This window comes from Cryptomeria japonica, chromosome 3 (genome assembly GCF_030272615.1).
Source record: "Cryptomeria japonica chromosome 3, Sugi_1.0, whole genome shotgun sequence".
Classification (NCBI taxonomy): domain Eukaryota; kingdom Viridiplantae; phylum Streptophyta; class Pinopsida; order Cupressales; family Cupressaceae; genus Cryptomeria; species Cryptomeria japonica.
Window position 1 is genome coordinate 986,914,240 of NC_081407.1, and position 23,791 is coordinate 986,938,030.

Below are 23,791 nucleotides of genomic sequence, written 5' to 3' on the forward strand. Positions count from 1 at the left end.
TCTGCATTTCCTTTATTAAAACCAATCTTTAAAAGATACTTATCCAATCTTGCATACCAAGCTCTTGGGGCTTGTTTCAATCCATACAGAGCTTTTCTTAATCTGCAAACCATATCATTGTCATCTGTCAAAGAAAATCCATCAGGTTGTTCAATATAAATTTCCTCTTTAAGATCTCCATTCAGAAATGCGCATTTAATATCCATTTGATAAACTTTGTAATCCTTGTGAGCTGCAAAAGCCAAGAATAATCTAATTGCCTCAATTCTGGCTACCAATGCAAAGGTTTCATTGTAATCAACTCCTTCTTTTTGAGAATATCCCTTACATACTAGTCTTGTTTTATTTCTAACAACCTTACCATCTTCATTAAGTTTGTTTCTAAATACCCATTTGGTTCCAATTACATTTTTATCTTTAGGCTGGGGAACTAATGTCCAAGTATTATTTTTCTCAATTTGTCCTAATTCTTCTTCCATAGCTTCAATCCAAAATTTATCTTCACATGCATCATTGATAGATAATGGTTCAATTTGAGAAATAATACATACCTCTTCATTTGCCAATCTTCCTCTTGTCATAACTCCTTTAAATTTGTTTCCAATTATCTGATCTTCAGAATGATTCAGTCTTACATACCAGGGTGTCTTAGTCTATTGTTGTTCTTCAATTACTGTGGAATCCTTTGATGATACCAGAGTAACTGGATCATCATTCTGTACTGGTGGAATCATTATAGGTTCATTTGTGATAACTTTTGTTTCCAGTTCTAAGTCTATATACCTTGAAGTTCCTCTGAATTGTTCATCAATCTTTACATTTGTACTCTCAACAATTTTCTGTAATCTTTTATTAAAACATCTATATGCCTCTTTCTCTTAGATGAATAACCAAGAAATATTCCTTCATCACTTCTAGGATCAAATTTTCCAATATACTCATCTCTTCTAATATGACATTTACTTCCAAAAATTCTAAAATACTTATGAGTAGGAATATTACCAAACCATAATTCACGAGGGGTCTTACCGGTTTCACTTTTGATGTGAACTTTGTTGAACGTATAGATAGTAGTGCTTACTGCCTCTCTCCAATACACATGTGGTAGATTTGCTTCTGATAACATACTTCTTGCTGCATCCAAGATAGTTCTATTTTTCCTTTCAACAACTCCAATCTGCTTTGGTGTCTGAGGTGCTGATAACTATCTTTTGATTCCATTCACTTCACATAATGTATTAAAATCTTTAGATGTGAATTCTCCTCCTTGATCTGATCTTAAACATTTGATTTTCTTACCGGTTTCATTTTCAACCATTGCTTTGAATAGTTTGAACTTCCCAAATGCTTCTGATTTTTCTCTGAGAAAAGTAACCCAACACATTCTAGAATAATCATCAATAATTAGCATGAAATATCTATCACCTTGTAAGCTTTTAGTTCTAGGTGGACCACATAAATCAGTGTGAATTAAATCAAGAGCATTATTGGATTTTTTTGGAATACTTTTGAAACTAGCTCTAACTTGTTTTCCAAATTGACATTCCTTGCAAATTGTATTTTGAGGTTTCACAATTTTAGGTAGATCTCTAACTGCCTTAGAAGTACTGATTTTTACCATGCAATCAAAATTTACATGACATAGTCTTTTATGCCATAACCAACTTTCATCTATATGTGCAATTAAGCATGCCTTTTCACTATTATTCAAATGAAAGATATTACCTCTAGTCTGATTACCGGTTGCAATTTCCAAACCAGTTCTATTCATGATTTTGCATTTTCCATTTTTAAATTGTAATTTAAAACCTTTCTCAACTAATTGACCAACACTTAAAAGATTATGCTTTAATCCTTCAACATAGTAGACATTGTCAGTGTTATGTTTACCATCAAGAGATATTGAACCCTTACCTTTGATTGAACAGGCTTTGTCATCTCCAAATCTTACTAAACCTCCATTGTATTTTTGAAAGTTCAAGAATTTACCTTTGTCTCCAGTCATATGATGTGAGCATCCTGAGTCAAGAATCCATTCATCCTTTGATTCAACTTTAGCTACTAGGGCTTGTTCTACCGGTTGAGCAGTAGGTGCCAGTTGATCTTCTGTTATAGAAAAAAAAAACCCATCCATTGTCTACTAGATCCTCATCATAATCATCAGTCACACCTTCATCAGCAATGTAACAAGATTTGTCTTTGTTCTTCTTAAATATGTATCTCTGATATTCAGGATTAGGCTTGTATGTTCTTCTAGCTTCTTCTCTTAGTCTAGCATGTCTATCAGGGCATCTTGAAGCCATATGACCAATCTTATTGTAGTTAAAACATTTAAAAGGTGTTTTACCTTCATACTTACTTCCAATTGGACCTTTTGGCATTTTCCTTGCAAATAGTGCTTCAAGTTCTTCAAGATCTTCATTTTCCTTCCTAGTTTCTTCAAGTTCTTTTGCATAAAAGGCTCTCCAGTCTAATTTGTGAAAAGATGGAGCAGATGATGTTGATGCTTTGAAGGCCAAATCAGTCTTTATAGTAGCAATAGGACCAAATTCCTCAATTTCAAAAGCTGAAAGTTTTCCAATCAATGTATCCCTAGTTACTGATGTATTAGGCATTGTTCTCAACTCATTTATAGCAGTAACCTTCATTTTATATGCTGGTGGCAAACCTCTTAAGATTTTTGAAACAATCTCATCCTCACTCAAGGTTCCTCCACAACATTTGATACCCAAAACAATTTCATTTACTCTTTCCATAAAAGCAAAAATCCTTTCATCTTCTTCCATTTTTAGATGTTCATACCTGACTCGAAGCTTTCAAGTTTTGCAATTTTGATTGTGGAATCTCCTTCATTTAGTGTTTCCAAATGATCCCAAATAGCTTTATCAGTAGATCTATCTGATAATCCCATGATTTTTTGATCTGATAATGCGCTCAAGAGTGCTTCTCTTTCTTTGCAATCATTTTCTTCATCTTTGGCTAAGGTAGTTGGAGCAGTCTGACTAGCTACAACAGTAGTATAACCATTCTTAGTAACTTCCCAAATGTCTTTACCGATGCAATTCAGATGTGTCTCCATTCTGATCTTCCATATCCCATAGTTGGTTCCATCAAGTTTAGGAGTATCCTTCTTGAAATAATTAGTAGACATTGGATCTCCTCAAGTTGTTAAACTTCTGCAAAAAGAGGACTAGGCTCTGATACCAATTTTTAGGTCCCAAAGACAACTGAGAGGGGGGGGGGGTGAATCAGTTGCCTAATAAATTCAAACCAAAAACTTATTAACTGACTTAATGCTTAATACCGGTGAATCAGTTAAGTATACCCGTAGATAGTGTTAATAGTAAATTGCTATACTGGTAGGAATTAATGCATGAAACATAACACAAGGTTATCCACAACACACGACACCAATATTTGTACGTGGAAACCCTATTAGGGGAAAAACCACAGTGGGAAACCTTACCCACAATTAGATGATACTACTATAGATAGTAAGTGTACAAAAAGGGGTTTGCACATGCAGAAAGGCCTACAGCCTAGAGCTCATTGCTCAATCACAAATGGGAGTCACATTGACTACAGTTGGATGGTTAAATCCAATAAGAATGTACTGCGCAAAAACGCATCTTCATATGTTGGATTCAGTACTGGTGTAATGCTGATATGCTTCTAAAAAAACCTAACTTCACCTTCAAATGATGTCTTCGTGTATGCCTCTACTTGATCTCGCATATACCTTCACTTGAATCTTTTTCGCACTCCGCACTTGATCTTACAAATAAGATCTTACATTTATACCATACCCTAAGACCAATTTTAGAAAGTCAGCTCTACAAGATATTACAATAAAAACATTTTATAAATAATATAATATCCGATGCAATAACCGATTAAACATGTCAGCTTAATGCATTTATAACAATAATAAATCATCTCCATAGCGTGCCATGCTGATCTGGAAAAGATAAACCTGTCGGTGTAACCCTAGATAACCTGGACCTATTTGCCGGTAAAAGAAAATATGTAAATATGAATATACCAATGATTATTACCTCAGAATAAAGTGTCCACGTGATGTCTTCAACATTACCAAGTGTCTTCCATGTCATTCCAGGTACTGGTGAACATTATATCATGTCGGTTAACCATATACCAGTAACTGTTGCACAGATTACTGCTTGTCGGTGAATGTTGCTAGATCCCCAAAGTAGGTGTATTCAGTAGGTGTTGACATCAATGACAAAACCATACCAAAAAACCAACAAAAGAGAGAACCATGATGACAACTAGTAAGGTTCTCTTACTTTGATTCATGAAAAGAATATCAAAAATTACAAAGCAAAGACAAAGTTTGCTAAGTAACTTTAAGTATAAAAAGAGACAATCATGACCAGAGTGTTTGCCCCCACATTAAAGCGATTGTGTACACCTTATTGGGAGTAATTGCTTTATGGTAGGATACACCCAAAGAAGACAAGAATGTTATCATGATAATTTAGCCCCCAAGAGAGGATAAATCAAAGGATAATGAACATAAAGCACAAAACACAAGATGGTTTCACCTAACTTTGGAATTAGTATGTTTTTTATGATAACTCATGATATAAAAAGCATACTAATTCCAAAGTTAGGTGAAACCACCTGGTGTTTTGTTCTTTATGTTCATTATCCTTTGATTTATCCTCTCTTGGGGGCTAAATTATGATGATAGCATTCTTGTCTTCTTTGGGTGTATCCTACCATAAAGCAATTATTCCCAATAAGGTATACACAATCATCGTCAACCTGATCCTGATACTGAAAAATGTTTTTCTCTCTTTGGGGATGAGGATCATTTTACACAAAGTGTTAGGATAACTGGTGAACAACTAAGAGGGGGGGGCGGGGGCGTGAATCAGTTGTTAACAAATTATGAAACTTTAAGCACACAAAACCTTTTACTAGAATGCATAAACCAAATACTGGAATACTGGATATATCAATTAAGCACAAACATAAATTATAAACCAATTACCATGCATCCACAACACATAACACCAATATTTGTACATGGAAAACCCAATAAAGGGAAAAAAAACTGTGGGAAACCTACCCACAGTCAGATGATACTTCTATAGTAAGTATTTGAATACAATAAGGGGCATGCACATGTAGGAAGGCCAATATCCTAGAGTACACTACTCATCACAAAAGGAGCCTCCTTGACTACAAAAGAAATCTAGACTACAATTCAAAAATAAGAATGAACTGCAAGAACAGCATCTCCTATGCCTGAGTATAGTTTTGGTTAAGCTCAATGCTGGAGGTCTTAAACCTCTTACACAAACCCAATTTGATCACCTATGATCGACCAAATTCTTTGCATATGATTACAACTTTATTCGCACATAGATAATCCCATACAACAATCTACAAAGAGATCTTACATCATATTTATACCAACTCAGGACCTAAATAATTAGGTTGGCCACCTAAAAGATAATATAATAAATCAATTACATAATCCCACAAACCAATGATAAACCAAGTCAGTCGAAGATGGAAACAACATTAACCAAACAATAAATCCAACTGGTAACACATCGAGAGCATCCACCAGCACATTATTTAAACCAGTCCATAGCCTAGAAAAATAAGACTAGACCTAAAATAGGTCGCCATAAGCCAAATGAAATACCACCAATCAATGGAACATGAACACGATAACCATCAGCATCCTAAAAACCTTTTAGAATCCGCACCAACACCACTTATTGAATTCATCAGAAGATCTTCAATGAAGCTCTTCCAGTAGAACCCTTACCGGTAACCAAAAGACTTACTAGAACATATGATAGCTTTCAGATCACCTAATCCCAAACCAACTGAATGTGATATGCGTTTGAATAACATGAATGACCGAACCAAAACAATTCCACAAATCGGAATACCAGAGACAAATCTCCTGGTCATCATCAAAATCCAACCACTCTATCGGAACTCGGTAGATAACCAAAGAAGCTAGTGTTGACATCAATGACAAACATTAATGAAACACATAATAAATTCTTCCAAATTTTCAACAATCTCCCCCTTTGGCATTGATGGCAACACTAGATGTAAAAAACATCCAAGTGGCAAGAAATACCAAACAAGTCTCCCCCAATGGAAGACATCCAACAAATGATATATCAATGAAGTTCTAAACCAAATAACCAAACCATAGACCAAACTCCCCCTGTGACTGATATCTATGTTAAGCTCTATTTTTCACATGTATATCTCTCCCCCTTTGACATTAATGCCATAAATTTGACATAAACATCAAAGAAAAATCATAAAACCTCTAAAGTACACAACTGACTACTCCCCCTAAGTAGTAGTTGTTAGACAGTTCAAATAATCGTAAGACAACTGAGAGGGGGGGTGGGTTGAATCAGTTGTCACATATTACTGGAGCCATTACCAATTTAAACTTCAATACTGGAACCCAAAACATTAATACTAAAATAGTAGTTAAACTGATTAAATATAAACAATAATCATAGAATACCATCCACATGACACCAAGATTTGTACGTGGAAAACCCGGTAAAGGGAAAAACCACTGTGAGAAGCCTACCCCCAGTCAGATAATACTTTTGCAGTAATTATGTGAATTAAAATTGAGGGCCCTGCACTTGGAGGAAGGCCAATAGCCTAGACCACCACAGTTCATCACAAAAGGATCCTCACTGACTACATAGAAATCGAGACGACAATTCGGAGTAGTGTTGAACTACAAAAGATAACATCTCCTATGCCCTAGTAAAGTTTTGGTTAAGCTCAATACCAGAGGACTAAATCCTCTTACATAAACCCAATTTGATCTCTAATGATCGACCAACTCTTCTGCCTAAATGATATTACATTATTCACACATTACATTCCTTGACCATGACCTCTAACATAACCATGATGATCTACAATGAGATCTTACATCTATATATACAAACCCTTGACCATAAACAATCAATCCAACCACCAGACAATAAACTAATTACATAATTATAAACCATGTTGGCCTTAGACCAAACAAATAATATCCAACACATAAGACATCCTGAAAATACATCGATAGGTCCAATCAACACATTACATTAATGTCGGTCCATAACCTAGATCAGCCGGGACCCAGTATAGGTCCATACGCTACAACAATGATCTCGATCCACCAAGTCTCGAACATGATCACCAACATCATCTTGAAACTTCACTAGAAGTTGCACAAACACCACTTATGCAATTCATCAAAGATCTTGACCAAAAGCTCTGCCGATGAAACCCTCGTTGGAACTAGAAACTAAGCTTCTAAGAAGGATAGAATCCAATCACCAAACCAAAACCAGCTGACCAAATAAGAGTATGAGTATCATGAAAAAGACAATTCCATCAACAAACTATACCGGAGCCTACCGGATCATGCCAGATCCAAGTCAACCAAAAACCACTCAACCTACCAAGACCAAAAGGGTGTCGGTAAAGCATCCAAATAGCTAGTGTTGGCATCAATGACAAAACATCAATGTAACACATAATCAATTCCACCAAATAGCCAACAATAGCACCAACTCATCAATCCAGAGTGAAAAATAGTTCTGATAATGCATACCAAACTGATACCTATAGACGTATAAAAATGACCATATTCCTAAATAAATATTTTATGTTCATTTCTATGTTTAATTAAATCCAATTTAATTAAATTATCCGCATTCATCTATTTAATTAAGTAAAAATTAATCAATTAAATTCACTATACCATTTAACAAGATAATTCATTTTATTCAATTAAAGCCCCTGTCCACTTTTTAATTAAATTCAAATTTAATTAAAATAGTTATCCTAAATTAAATAAATCTAATTTATTTAATTACAACCAAATTGAATTAAATTCAATTAAAACCTATTTTCCCTCACCCACTTGCAAAATCCTACACCTCCCACTTGCATACATAATCCTATTCCTAATTCTTTTAGAATTCTTCTAAACCTAATCAATTAACCTAAAACCCATCCATTATCCCTTTCCCCTAAATTTGAGGAGGTCACTTCTCAAATTTGGAGTAAAGTCTTCAAAAGTCATTAAAGCCTTTATCCATTCAAACAAGCTAACTTGTTGAATGCCCCCAAATTTGGAAGGACTCTTACAAATTTGTCCCCAAAGTCTTCATAACCATTAATGGTTAACTTAAACCTTCTTACATGGTTAAAGAATTTCCATAAACTCAACCTCCATGTAACCCAAGGGTCTCATCAAGCATTTATTGCTTTGACCATGGTTATCCTTAAACCTTTGCACAAGAGTTTATCCTTTGGGTAAAAGCTTTATCCAATGGGTAATCTTAACTTAACCTTAACCCTTCCCCTAAGATAACCATGATGTCTTCTCAAGCATTTAATGCTTCTTACATCTCTTCTCAACCAACCTTATGTTGACAATTGTCACCATTTCATTGGTGCAAATTGCAAGAATTGATTCTCAACTTTCAAACTTAGCCCTTGATTAACTCTTTCAATCCTAACCATCCATTACCCTATTTTTGCTATAAATAGAGCTCTCATTCCTCCATTTTCATAGATCCAAGTCTTTAGCATCTCACTTATACTAAAATCCATTCAAGCTTTCATATCTCATTTTATGCTCATCATTTAGCTTCTCTTTTAAATCAGGAATTAATCTAAATATGCTAATTTAGAGTATGTTCCTTATCATTTAGCTTAATCATTTAACTAATACAGTATGCTAGGATAGTATTTGTTTACTAATCTTGTCATCTTATAGCTAGTTTATTGCATTTCTACAATCACGCATAGCTTAGGATGCATCTCATACTAAAACAACAAAAAGCATCCCTCGTTCTTGCATTTGCCATCCCTAGACCATTTTGCTCAGTGATCTGAGAGAAAAAGCATTGGTTTGAGGGACCGTGCAAGATAGAGAACCATGTAACCATCCTTGGGAAGCTGAGCCATACTTCATGACTCCATAGCTTGCACCAAGAAGTCCTATAGGTGTGTGAGCAAGGCTCCGTAGAGCTCCATTTTTCACATAGTGAGTTCTATTGGCCTGCTTTTCCCGCATACATTTCTGGTGCCCACCATGGGGCATTACCCCATATATCTAATTAGTTTTGAAATATATCCACTTTTACAGGTCCATGGAAAACAAAAATCAGCGCATGGGAATCATTCCCTAGCACATCTGGTTAACAGCCTAGCACATCCAGTTCACTGTTCAATGCATGGGGTCCATCACCTAGCACGTCAAGTCTATTTATTAGCGCATAAGAATTAAATTTTTTCCTATAGGTCTTAGTGCAGATGACAAACAAAGCAGTGCTTTTGGCACATAGAGTAGCGCATCCCGAAAATAGTGTAGCGTATTGAAGACTTCTTTTAGCACATCATGACTATTATGTAGCATGTATAGTTTGTTCTGTAGCACATCAAAAATAGGCAGAAATTAAGGTTCCAAAATCTATAATCGGGAATAAGAAAATAGACTTGTTGAAGTCCACCAACCATCTAACATTTTTTAACTTGTCTTCTTGCAGGATTCTAACAAACATTGTTGCAGATGGGAGCTTAAACTTTAAGAATTTAAGATAGTTAGAATTTTCACTAACAAAAACTTCTTCTATTTCTAAAAGAATTGAACTCACTTATTTCGTTTGGGCTATAAAAAGAATCACTAAACCGAACATTTCTTGCTTTCATAGGAGAAAACCTATTTTTGGGCTCTAAAAAGAACAAGACAAACCATCTCTTTTTGCAAAAATAGATCAATAAAAAGAACCTTACCATCCTTTGGTGTTTAAAAGGATTCATCTTCAATTTCTATACAAGGGAAAGAATCTCACCTAAAAAGCTTTGTTACAATCAAAGAGGGAAGTAATTCCCCTTTTGTTTACCGATTTTTCTTTGTTGACCAAAACAAACCTTTTTGCTTTGTTGACTCGGTTATTTCCTTAGATTAAATAATCATTGATTTGGGGAAGTAAAATTAACACCATGCTTTTTTTGGAGCAACATCTCCAAAAAGAGGTTAGCAAATCACTGAATTCAAGGCTTAAAAAGAACCTTGTTTGCCTTGTTTCGAAAGTGGAAGGTATATGCTCTCCCCTTAACTGGGTGATCAAAAAGCCAGACTACTCTTAAAAGCTTTCTTTATTTCAAGTAGTACATCCTTTAGCAGGCTTGCCTTCCTGAGGAGTTGGAATCAACTCTTAAAGCCGTTTATGGCTGGTGTGAAGGGAACAACCTAAGTGGGAAATGACTTTGACACCAAGTGTTCCAACCCAGTTAGCGCGCCTGTTCAAAACAGTAGCGTTTTATCCCAATTCCAAAAATAGTGTTAAACAATTAGCGCATTAGGAAAACAGTCTAGCGTGTTGAAGCATCATCTTAGCGCGTAGAAACCAAACTTTAGCGCATTAGGTTGAACTGTTAGCACGTAGCAGACCCATACTAGCGCATAACCTTTCAAAATAGAGAGAACAAAATTTTAAAATAGTCAAAACTTTAGCGCGTGGCTAGGGGCAACCTAGCGCATGTGGTCATCCTTTTAGCATGTGAAGTAAATTTGGTAGCGCATCCTGTCTCTATTTTAGCATGTGACCAAAAGTAAAAAGATAGGGGGCAAAACAGTGAGGAATTTTAAAATTTTTGAAAACATTTTCAGAAACCTCTTTCCATCAGCATCATTTTCCATCAAAGCAGAGTAGCAAAAATGAAACTTTAAAAGCTATTTCTTGAGCCAAGTTTGTGTCAAAACAAACGTTGTAAAAATCTGAAACTGATCACATGATAAAACATATCTATCTTATCATAATCTGGAAACCTCATCACAAGTATCAACAGAATCCTTTACCATCTCGCGGATTTCATCTCAAAAACACTTTTTTAAAGTTTTCAGGTTGTCAAATCAAGTCTCCATATTGAGAGGCTTTTATCCATATCATTTGACACACTTTGTCGTGAAGGGGCATCTAAACCTTCATTTTGATAGAGTAAGACTTGAAATTTTCAAAACAAGATCAACTAAATCCAAAGAAATCAAAGGAAACCATTGATCACTCATGCATGACTAATCCCCATATTCTGAGAAGAAAGAATCTTTATCGTAACATCACATTGAAGAAACAACAACCTAGTTTTTCCAAATTCATCAAGAGAAATAAGTTTTTATACATCAATCATCAACTCTTCAAATCTCATCGAGTATTCCTTCATCACGTCAAACATTATATCCAAAACAAATCCAACGAATTTGACAAAGAGCCTTTAAAAACTAGGGCATATTGTCAAAAGTCCGCTTTTAATCAAATCATAAACCATGGAGGAAGGATCAATCTGGCATTCTTGCCCGACGAGTGTATCACTTATAACACACCCCGACCAAAACCACCAACCCCCAAGCAACACATCAAAGAGGATTTTGTCCCCTTCATCACTGAAAGCTTCTACTAAAATGCCTGTTACTCGCTCTCAACAAAACCAACAAAGAGAGACACACACAAATTTAGTATGAATCGAAGATTGTCAAATCCTTTCGAAGGTCCACACCTAGAAGAGACTAAAATTTCTGAGGAGCTTCTTCAAGAATGTCAAGAAAGTGGTTCATTCCAAAAGCTTGTAGAAAGGATCATGGAAAATGACAAAGAAAAATATTTGCTCATGCTCACAAGTAAAGGAGTAAAACTCCCTGAAAATCTTGACACAAATGTGTTTAGGACACACCCTCAGCATTAGGAATATCAAGAACAACAATGGGAAAGGGAAGCACGAGACCCTGAACAAAACATCCCTGATCAAAACATACTAGAACAACATACACCAATGCAAAACATCTTGGATCAAAACATACCAGAACAACATACACCAAGACAATACCTTCCCGAGCAAAACATACCGTTCCAAACACCGTTTCAACCCAGGATCAATACAAGGGAAGAACTATTCCCTCGACAAAACAATGTGCCTTTGGCTGCCCTTACTCAACAAATGTAAATGTTACAAAGGAAAATGCAGGACATGCAACAAGGGACAATAGTATGATACTCTTTAAACAAAATCTATCCTTATCCTTTTGACAGGAGATTGCACATGATCCCTTTTCCTCCGAACTCAGACGTGCCTAAATTTGACAAATACGATGGAAAAAGTGATCCCCATGATCATGTCAGAGAATTCTGTACCATGAGTCTTGAGTTTGCTCATGATGACACCTATCTGATGAGGTTATTCACAAGAAGCTTGGGAGGGCAAACGATGGAATGGTTATCCAAAATTATGCCACCTGTCAGATCGTTTGATGAATTGGTTAACAAGTTCATAACACAATACTCCTATAACATTCAACACACTATAACCATGCTAGATGTTTGCAACACTAAACAAAAGAACAATGAAACATTCATGATATTCCTTCAACGCTGGCGACGTATGGTATCACGATATCCTTGAGATATTCCCAAAAAGGAGAAAATGGAAATCTTCATCAATAACTTGAATGGTGAAATGAGTTACAAGCTAAAACTCCAATGCATGTTGTCTTTTGCTAAATTGATTAAAAATGACATTCAAGTAGAGGAAGCGTGTGTCAAAAGGGGAACACTCAAATTCTACAAAGAAGGAACAAACTCATCAAACTACAATAACCAAAACAACAGCAATTTGGACAAATCTTGATTCTGGACTCGAAACAAAAATGAAGGCAACAATGAATCGCATGATCCAAAATCTAAGCAACCAGTGCTTGCATTATCCGGAAATCCTCAGGCTATGAAAAATCCTAAAGATGCTCATCCAAATGCTAACACCTATACACCAAACACCAATCAAGGCCAACTCAACACAAACAACACCAACGATACTCAAAACAAAACCACGAATCCGGGACCTAACAACAATTCATGTGACAACACAAACAATTTCCAAAAGCGTGTCTTCACAGCATTGGGACAATCACTAGAATCAGCATTTAGAGAACTTCTGGCAAACAAGATTCTCTCCTTGCCTGCAATCAGCAACTATGAACCCCAAATCAAACCACCTTGGTGGAATGATTCACACTATTGTGATTTCCATCATAACAAGGGTCATCGGATGAACGATTGCATGAGATTGAAAAACATTGTGCAAGACATGATTGATCGAGGTGACTTAACAGTAGATGGTCTCAAAACAAATGGTGACCACGGAGCCTTTAAAAATCCTCTTCCAAATTACAACAAAGATGGAGCTTCAACCTCAAATGATAAACGCAGAGCTCGTATCAACCATATCTACAACAACACTATCAATCACATATCAACTGAAGATCATCAGGTAAACATCATCACCATCTGAGATCAACGTGATCATGAATCTGTCAATGCAACAACCCGAACTCAGAAATATGTCTTAAAAGGACATACCGTGCCTACAACTACTACACCAAAGATCTAATATGATTTGGTTAGCCAACTACGCAAAACTCCAGCTCAGATATCCATACTAGAATTGTTGAAACTATCACCCAAACACAAAAATATATTGGAACAAGTGCTATTGGAAACTAATGTCCCTCAAGATTTAGATGCAGACAAATTTCAAGCCATGGTCACCCATATGACAGGACCTCATAATCTCACCTTCTCAGAGCATGACAATACTTCCTTGAGTCATCCGCATAACACTCCTCTCCATATTGAAGTCATCATTTGCAAACACCGAGTAAAAAGAGTCTTAATAGATGGAGGAGCTGGACTTAATATATGTACTTTAAAGCTTATCCGTGCATTAGGCTTCTCAAAAGAGTCTATTGATCCTCATAAGAAGATTACCATAAAGGCATATGATGATGAGGAAAGGTCATCTAAAGGAACCGTGATGTTACCCATTCAAGTTGGACTAGTGCAAAAGGATACTATGTGTCAGGTCTTAGACATAGATCTCACCTACAATATTTTGATAGGGCAACCCTAGATACATGAAATGCAAGCAGTGCCTTCTACATATCACCAGTGTGTCAAATTTCCTTATGACAGACAAGAGATCTCCATATCTACTGATCACAACCCCTTTCAACATTGCAATGCAATGGGGGCATCCCGAGACATTTTAGTTCCTCATAATAGAGAAAAGCAGAGATCCTCAACATCAGATCTACAAACAACAAGGCCCAACTCATTAGCTGGAGATTTCAAGCAGCAAATGCAAATCAAAGACCAAGGTATGGGAGAATACTCTTGGGAACCCCTGTGTTTGGCCAAATTACCAACATCACCCAGATCTCATGGATTGCCAACTACATCAACGCATCTAGTAACTCAACCCATCACCAAATTTGATGGTACCTTCATCCAACTGGGCACTCTAGCACATGAATCAGAAGATAAGGACATTCTTGGCTGGTTATACAAAGATGAGGAAGAAGATAACATAGCAGCTGCTCTAGACATTGTTCTACCAACACACTTATATGGAAAAGGATACTTAATCATGTAGCAAATGGGATATGATAGTAAAGGACCTATTGGGAAACACAAAGAAGGAGTCACTGAACCCATAGATCTTCCTTCATAGCCCAGTAGAGACAAAATAGGGTTGGGTTGTAAGATCACTTTCCTACTAAGAAAGCTGCCACGCATAATTGCAAAACCTCAATGGAAAGCAAAGAAGAAGTACAAAGAAGAATCATGGCAGGAAGCACTATTTGAGTTGGTAGAAACAATCTGCAAGGCACGGGAACGTCAAGAACAAAAGTTACATCAGGAAAATCTTCTAAGCCACAAGAAGGCCATATCTGTAGTGATAGCTCATATTCAAACACCAATATCTCGAGCACAAATAATATCATCTCCGGATACCATTATTTCTCCCCGAGGAGGCACAGTCTATGAACAAATACAGAAAGTAGAAGTAGGATCTGACACCGAATCAACAAAAACTATCAAAATGGTATCCATCATCAAAGATTTGTTTTCACCATACAATATACCTATTCATAGCACTGATAGAATCTAGGATGATGCCTCAGAGACTGATTCCAATGAATATGAATGGGGTACTTGCTCAAATGCTACTACAGATATCCTTAATAATATTGGCACCATACCCCTTTCTCAGGAAGAGCATAATGCAGAAGATAGACCTTTTGAATTTGGACCACAAAATATCTATGACGCCAAGGAAAGTGAACAAAAACATCATGAACAAGTCTATACAGAAGATAATACCATCGAAGACCTCGACAAAATCCTTGACTTCTTTAAAACCAAGACCAATCACGATGAAACCTCTGTCTTGACACTTACAGTAGCAGAACTTGATCCACCAAACAATTCCTTACCGCTTGTGTTTTCTGACCTCATTGACTGGGACGAACCCGAAATACATGATATACCAATTTTCCCAGATGATGAATCTATTATCCATTACCTATGTATTGTTAATCCAGAGATAGGCTCTACCAGTGAACAAAGTAACGATATCTGCAAATCAGGGAGTGCCAAGTCTCTCAGTCGCAAAAATGAACCAAGTAAAAGATCTGATGCTGAAAACCTATCAATTGCAGCTCTAGATCACAAAAAAGTAAAAATAAAGGATGCATCTGAAGGTGAAAACCTTTTTAAGGCACCTAAAGATGGGAGACTTGACACTCTTCCAGAGCACTTTCATGAGCGATCACCCATATTGATTGAGCTCACTCAATCAATCAACATTGGTACCACAGAAGCAGTCAAAAACATACACCTTGCAGAATCTCTGACAGAGGAGGAAAGATCAGCATTTATCATTTTCCTTAAAGAAAAGGAATTTAACTTTGCTTGGTCATATGCTGATATGCCCAGAGTAGATCCACACTTAATCATGCATCACTTGTCCATCTCTCTAGGAGTTAAACTAGTCAAACAAAAGCTACGAAAGATAAATCTACAGTTGGCACTCATGGTCAAAGCTAAACTAAAGAAACTATTAGATGTCGGATTCATCCGACCCATTGACTATGTAGAATGTATTTCCAATATAGTACCAGTATCAAAACCAAATGGCAGTATCAGAATCTGCACAAATTTTAGAGATGTCAACAAAGCCTATCCAAAAGATGACTTTCCTCTGCCCAGCATCGACATAATTGTAGACCTCACAGTGGGCCATGCAATGCTCTCACTAATGGATGGTTTCTCAGGCTATAATCAAATCAAAATAGCCCTGGAAGATCAAGATAAAACCGCATTCACCTGTCCTTGGGGAACGTACTATTGGAAAGTTATGCCTTTTGGCTTAAAGAATGTAGGGGCTACTTATGAAAGAGCAATGACAACAATCTTTCATGACATGATGCACACATTTATGGAAGACTACGTGGATGATTTACTAGCTAAATCCTTCACTAGAGCAGAACATCTCAACATCCTAACAAAGATCTTTGATTGATTGGAGAAATTCCAAGTCAAGCTCAACCCTAAGAAGTGTGTCTTCGGGGTTACATCAGGAAAGCTACTAGGCTACATCAACTCAGCTAAGGGTATTGAAGTAGATCCAGTAAAGGTACAAGCCATTATGGAGATGCCACCACCAAATAATATCAGTCAACTCAGATCTCTACAAATATGACTTCAATCAATTAGGCGATTCATCGCTCAACTAGCAGATAAAAGTCTACCATTTAACCATTTGCTCCATAAAAATGTACGATTCAGATGGGAGACCAAGTGTGCAGAATATTTTTATCAAATCAAATAGTACCTGATGAATCCACCAGTCCTAGTACCACCATTCGCAGGCAAACCCCTTATCCTTTATATCTCAACAATAGATATATCGCTGGTGGCACTCTTGGCACAAGAAGATCAACAAGGAAAGGAACAAGCTATCTACTACATTAGCAAGACATTGAATGGCTGTGAACTCAACTACACATTCATTGAGAAGGCTTGTCTAACAGTGGTCTTCGCATCTTAGAAGTTCTGACATTATATGCTAGCACACACCATTAAGCTAGTAGCAAAAATTGATCCTCTCAAATATCTACTCAGCAAAGCAGCTCTTACTGGACGATTGGCTAAATGGGTCATGATTCTCAGTGAATTTGATATCCACTACATAGAACAAAGAGATATTAAAGGACAAGCAATTGCAGATCAGCTGGCTGAAGCACTGCTACTAGGAAAACAAACTATGGAGATTGAATTTCCGGACAGCGACGTTCTTTCTCTTTCTACCAAACAATGGACTCTATACTTTGATGGATCCTACACCTAACACGGTTCAGGTGCTAGCATTCTATTCATCACTCCTGAAGGACACACTTTACCAAGATCATATAGGCTTATGTTCCCATGCACGAATAATGTGGCTAAATATGAGGCATTGGTTATAGGCATCAAAATGGCTGTAGAATGGAAAATCACAGAGTTAAAAGTCTATGGAGATTCACAATTAGTCATCAATCAGGTCAACAATGACTATCAAACAAAGGATGACAAGCTACTACCCTACAAACAAATGGTGGATGACTTCAAATAGTATTTTGTACACACCACCTTCGAGCAGATACCAAGGTTTAAACAATAAAGTAGCTGATGCCATGGCTACTATCACTTCATTACTACAAATTCCAGAACAATAGAGTTATTACGAGTTTCTGGTAGAGCAACTATTCTCCCTAGCCTATGACCACTCTGAATCCCATGTCATCTATGCCTTAACTGGTTCTGATTCCCCTTTGTATGGACCAATATATGATTATCTCAAGAACAACATCTTACCCATTGACCAATCCCATAACCAAAAATGTAATTTTATCCGGCAAGCTGCCCGTTATACCCTTACTGCTGATACTTTGTACCGTTGAGGTCTAGATGGTACTCTTCTTCATTGCCTTGATCGTAATGATTATGATTCTTCTTTACACAAGCTTCACGAAGGTATTTGTGGAACACATTCAAGTGGGACTACTCTTGCTAAAAAGCTTCTAAGAATTGGATACTACTAGCCTACAATGGAGAATGATTTTTACCACTTCACCAAGAAGTGTCCTAAATGCCAGATCCATGGCAATTTGATACATGCACCAGCGCAGGAACTGCAGCCATTTACAACATCCTGGCCCTTTTGTCAGTGGGGGTTGGATTTGGTTGGCAAAATTCATCCTTCATTTTCAAATGGACACAAGTTCATTATAACTACAACAAAATACTTTACCAAGTGGATAGAAGCAGTCCCCATGACCATAGTGACTGGGAAACAAATTTCCTCTTTCATCCTAAACTATCTGATCTGTAGATATGGTATTCCAAGTTCTATCATCATCGATAATGGACACCCATTCAAAAACCAAGATGTTTGAGAACTATGTGAACAATTCAAAATACAACATCGGTTCTCTACACCATACTACCCACAGGGAAATGGTCAAGCAGAAGCATCCAACAAAACAATACTGAAGATTCTCAAGAAAACAGTAAATGATGCAGGCAAAGATTGGCATATCCAACTCAATCTAGCACTTTGGGCATACAAAACCAGCATCCGTACACCTACAAGAGCAACACCTTTCTCATTGGTCTATGGATCTAAAGCTATTTTACCACTGGAGGTAGAAATTCCGTCTCTCAGAGTCTCTCTAAAAGGCTTAATCCCAGATGAAGAGTATCGGGTCAACTAACTGCAAGAACTGGAACTATTAGATGAAAGACATCAGCATGCTTACACTCATCTCAAAGCATATCAGCAATGCATGTGCAGGTGCTACAATCACAAGGTCATCCCTCACAACTTCAAAGTTGGTGACCTAGTCCTCAAAGAAAATCCAAGAAATCAGCAAGATCGAGAAAAGAAAGGGAAGTTCGAACCTAACTGGTTGGGTCCCTATATCATCATATTAGTCTATGGATTAGGTGCCTATTAGCTCACAACCTCAGAAGGAGACGTACTCAAAGAACCAACTTACAACATTCATCTGAAGAAATACTACACTTGAGCAATCGAATGCACTAAAAAAGCCAAAACAAGCAAAAAAATAAAAAAATCCAGAAAAAGCAAATAACAAGGTACAATAAAAGCAACTGGTGAAAACCTAGTAATAGGAGCTATTGTGAGAGGACGACTCCTCTATCTATATCCACATCCTTATCTTCATCGTAAAACACTATCAGTCATCGCCCGACACTTAGCAAATATCCATTCAGGACATACTTAGTGTAGTCACTATCCCGGTCTATCCATATATCCTTTACCACCTTCCACCATGGCTTGGAAATCGCTGTACATATTCACATCAAGAGGCACACTTAGCTAGAGGCAATAAAATCGTCAAAAACTTGCAACACATTCAAGACATCGAAACTATTTGCAAAACTCAGAAACAACACATCCAATGAACAAAGCTAAACTTCATCACAAAAACAACCACAAAACATCACAAGAAATACCAAAGATGGATGATTTTCTGAAGTAATAAATGTTGCATTATAACATAAAATCTTGACTATTTTTGCATTTTGAACTTTTTAAATTATTGGATTCTCTACATTTTCTCACTAAAAGCTTCAAAGCTAGAGATCATGGGGCAACTCCAATATTTTCTTAGTCTTCTGTCTGGGAAGCGATCATTTGTACTATGTAAATACTTGTCTCGAGACATGATTCAAAACATATCACTGAAGACATGAATCCACTTTGCGCATACAACTGGTTTAATCTTGTCTATTTATACGCAATATGCACTCAGGTCGTCTTGGTTCAATTATACCTTGACGCTTGTGCTATCTTGCAAAATCAAAACATTATGTAAATTTTTCTCAGGTCATTATGGTTCAATCATACCATTGTGCTGTATAAATTTTCAACATATCCCAAACAAACCAATGCATAATGATGACACTTATCTCAAAAGCAAATAACATATGGTTATATCAGGATGGCAAATGCAGAATGTGGATGCTCCAAAAACATAGTTGCATATCATTTTAACATAGTTACATATCATTTTAACATAGTTGCATTATCATTTTACCAGTAGTCACTTATCATTTTGCATTAGCTACACCTCATTATCATCTTACTCTTGCACTAAGTTGCATATCATTTTACTCTTGCATTAGCATCATATCATTATCATACATCTAATTTTCAAGATACATCTCACAGCATATCATTATCATACATCTCATTTTCAAGATACATTTTCACAACATAAATCCTACATCATGCATCATATCATCTATCTAAAGCATTGCATTATCATGAAGTAAAGAAAGACCACATAGAACATGCATCTATATAACACATCACATGATCAAAAGAAAATGGTGTCCTATATATATATCTCAAAAATGATCAAAATGTACAAAATCTGTCATATCTATGCCCAGTACACAATAAATACAATGATCAAAATACAATGGAGACAACATCTCTCAAGTATGACTATCTCCTGATGGAGACGGTCTTGCTCCAAAAGTCCCCACCCCTAGATCTCCAGGAGGATCATGTCTCAATGGCCCTGTCACACCTCGGCTCTCTAACCACAACCTAGTCTCTCGAGATCGGCTAGATCTCGACTATGTGAAGCTCTACACTCGACGATCCCTAGATACCACAGCCTTGTAGTGGTGATGGTAGTACTCCACCTCCTGAGCTCTCAAAGACAGCTCTCTCAGGGTGTCTCTCATCAAACCACCTACTACTGCTCTTTGCATGCTTGCTGCAAGCTCCTCCACTCGACCCTGCCACTCTATCTCTATGTCTCACTCTGTGGTCAGCTGAGCAATCTATCACTGATGTGTCAATAGTTGTGCCTACAGCTACTGTACCATCATCTGTAGGGTCCTAATCTGTGCATCCTCCACATGAGTAGGGATCCCCTCTCCCTCTACCTATCCTCGGTGCTGGAGGTGGTAGCACATCCATCCTCCTCCTTTGAACTGGCCATGTCACCTCATTGGTTCCCCCCACTGTAGCTAGAACCTCCCCCACCATCCCCTCTCCACCTACTCCAATGGCCAACCTGCCTCTCCCTCTATCCATCATCACCCATCTAACTACTCTCTCCAACCCTCTATCTCCTCTCCTCCCTCTATCTCCTCTCCTCCCCCGATCTCCTCTCCCTCATTGTCCTCCTCCACCATCTCCATCATCCTAATCATCTCCACCTCCCTTGTCATCATCATCATCATCATCATCAAATGAAGGCTGCATCTCCTCTGGATCTGATATCCTCGCCATTGCCCACACGACAAATAATCTGGCGAACTCATCTATCATGCCAGTGTCGAAAATCTTTGGGGCATAATCCCATATCTGGCCCGCTAAGCTAACAAACTCCTCTACTGCCACCACACTGTCAATAGTCAGACCCCAATTTGGTATGTCCTACCTCTGGCGTGCATACAAGAAGGCCCCCTGTGGTATACCCTGCTACCGACCAAACTGTTGCAAAACTCTAGTGACCATGAATCTCTCGATCATGAATGGGGTCCTCCCGATCAGGTATCGTGTCATGAAAACATAGGGCATCTCTAGCCTATCCTCCGCCCATACCTCGCATCCTATATAGGTCACCAAGTGATCGTATCAATGTCATCTAGCACTCACCTCTAATGCTCCAGTTTGCCCAGCTTCTACTGGACAACTAGACCCCTGTATCCATAGGCATAGGCACATCCAACGGGCCTATCTCTATTTGCTAATGGCCTGGTTGCCAGAATGTGCTCCCAGCACCATACCTGTAGGAGTGTCATGACTGCTGACAAACTGTCGTAACCGAGGTATACCACCTCATGCAAATCCCTATACAGATGGGATAGCATAGTCGATCCCCATGCGAACCTGCGGTGCTATGTCACCATATCCTCTAAAACTAGCCCCCATCCCACAGATAGTCCCTTCGACCTACAGTCGGGACATAGAAAGCCACCTATGAACCTTGCCAGTTCTGATGGAAGAGGTGCATAATCCAAGTCCAGGAACTCCTGCTAAGGGATCTCATATCCGCAAACTGTCTCATCCTAGATCATGCGACTAAGTGCCTCTATCCTACCCTCCTCCGACTGCTCATAAGGTAGTAGTGAACCTACTACTGGTATGTGCAGGATCTTGTAACAGTCTTTTGGTGTGAGTGTCATCTCACCCGTGGCAAAGTGAAAGGTGTTCGTGTCACTGTGCCACCTCTCTATGAGCGCTATAAGTAAACCCTAGTTCATAGTGAACCGAGGCATATCCAATAGGGAAGTAAGCCCGCATCTCTCAATGATGTCAAGGTCGGCCTGTGCCAACTGTGGTATCAAAGTCTAAGGTCTAGGAAATTGCTTGTGCGACTGAACCACTCCCAATCGCTCCTGTCAAACTACAAACCAAGTCCAATATCAGTTTCCACATCAAAACAAAGATATCAAAATCAAAATCACATAAAAAACATGAAATAATTTGCTCATTGACATCAAGTTCAACATCATGTAATTCCATATCAACTTGTAAAACAACTCAAGTTATCAAAAACCATATCAAAACTTGTAAAACAACTCAAGTCTCCACATCACATAAACTTGTAAAACAACTCAAGTTTCCCACCCATATTAGCTTGTGTAGTCACATAAATCTGTCCACTTAATTAAATGAATACCTAGTATTTATTTGATTATTTAACCATCAATTAATAATTAATTAAATTAATATTTAATTAATTCATCTTAACCCTCTTCTCCTATTAATTAAATAAATTATTCAATTTATTTGATTTAATTCACTTAACCAAATTCAGACCATTAATTAAATAAATAAATCATATTTATTTAATTAAATCTTCTCTCACATTTAAATAAATTAATATTTATTTAAATCCCCCAAAATCCCACCTCTCACATTTAAATAAATAAATCATTTATTTAAATCACCTTTATCTTCCACCCACTTGCATTTTCTTACAAAAGCAAGTTGCACAATTATTTTAAATAAATAATTTATTTAAATCACCTTTATCCTCCACCCACTTGTATTTTCCTACAAAAGCAAGTTGCACAACTATTTTAAATAAATTATTTATTTAAAATCCTATTTATCCTCACCCACTTGAAACCTTTAATGGTTTCCCTTAAAGTAGTCAAACTTGATGGCTTCCTTCTATAGTCTTCTTAAGACTTTAATGGTTTTCCTTAAAGTCTTCAAGCCTTTAATGGTTTCCCTCAAAGTCTTCAAGCATTTTAAATGCTTTATCTTCTTTTTCTCATTTAAATAAATTAATATTTATTTAAATATTTATCCAAATTCAACTTACACCATTTAATTGAAATAAATGATTTTATTTTAATTGAAAATACCAAAATTTCTCCCACTTGCATTTTCCTACAAAATCCACTTGTATGCCTAAACCCCTTCTAGATTCTTCTAAACCCTTCCTAATTAGCCTAATCCATCCCCTAAATATTGTCACATTCCTAAGCAAAATGGAGTCACTTCTCAAAACCTAAAAGTCTTTGATAACCATTAAAGGCTTTCAACCTTCAACCACTAAATGTCTCAAAGTCTTGGATAACCTTTGAAAGCTTCCAACCTTCAACCACTAAATGGCTCAAAGTCTTTGATAACCATTGAAGGCTTTCAACCTTCAACCACTTAATCCCCAAAGTCTCCAATAACCATTAATGGTTACCTCAAACACTCCCACATGGTTAAAACATTTGTTTTGACTCAACCTCTACCCAACCCAAGAGTCTCATCAAGCCTTTAATGCTTTGACCATGATTATCTCTTAATCATTTGCACAAAGGTTTATCCTTGC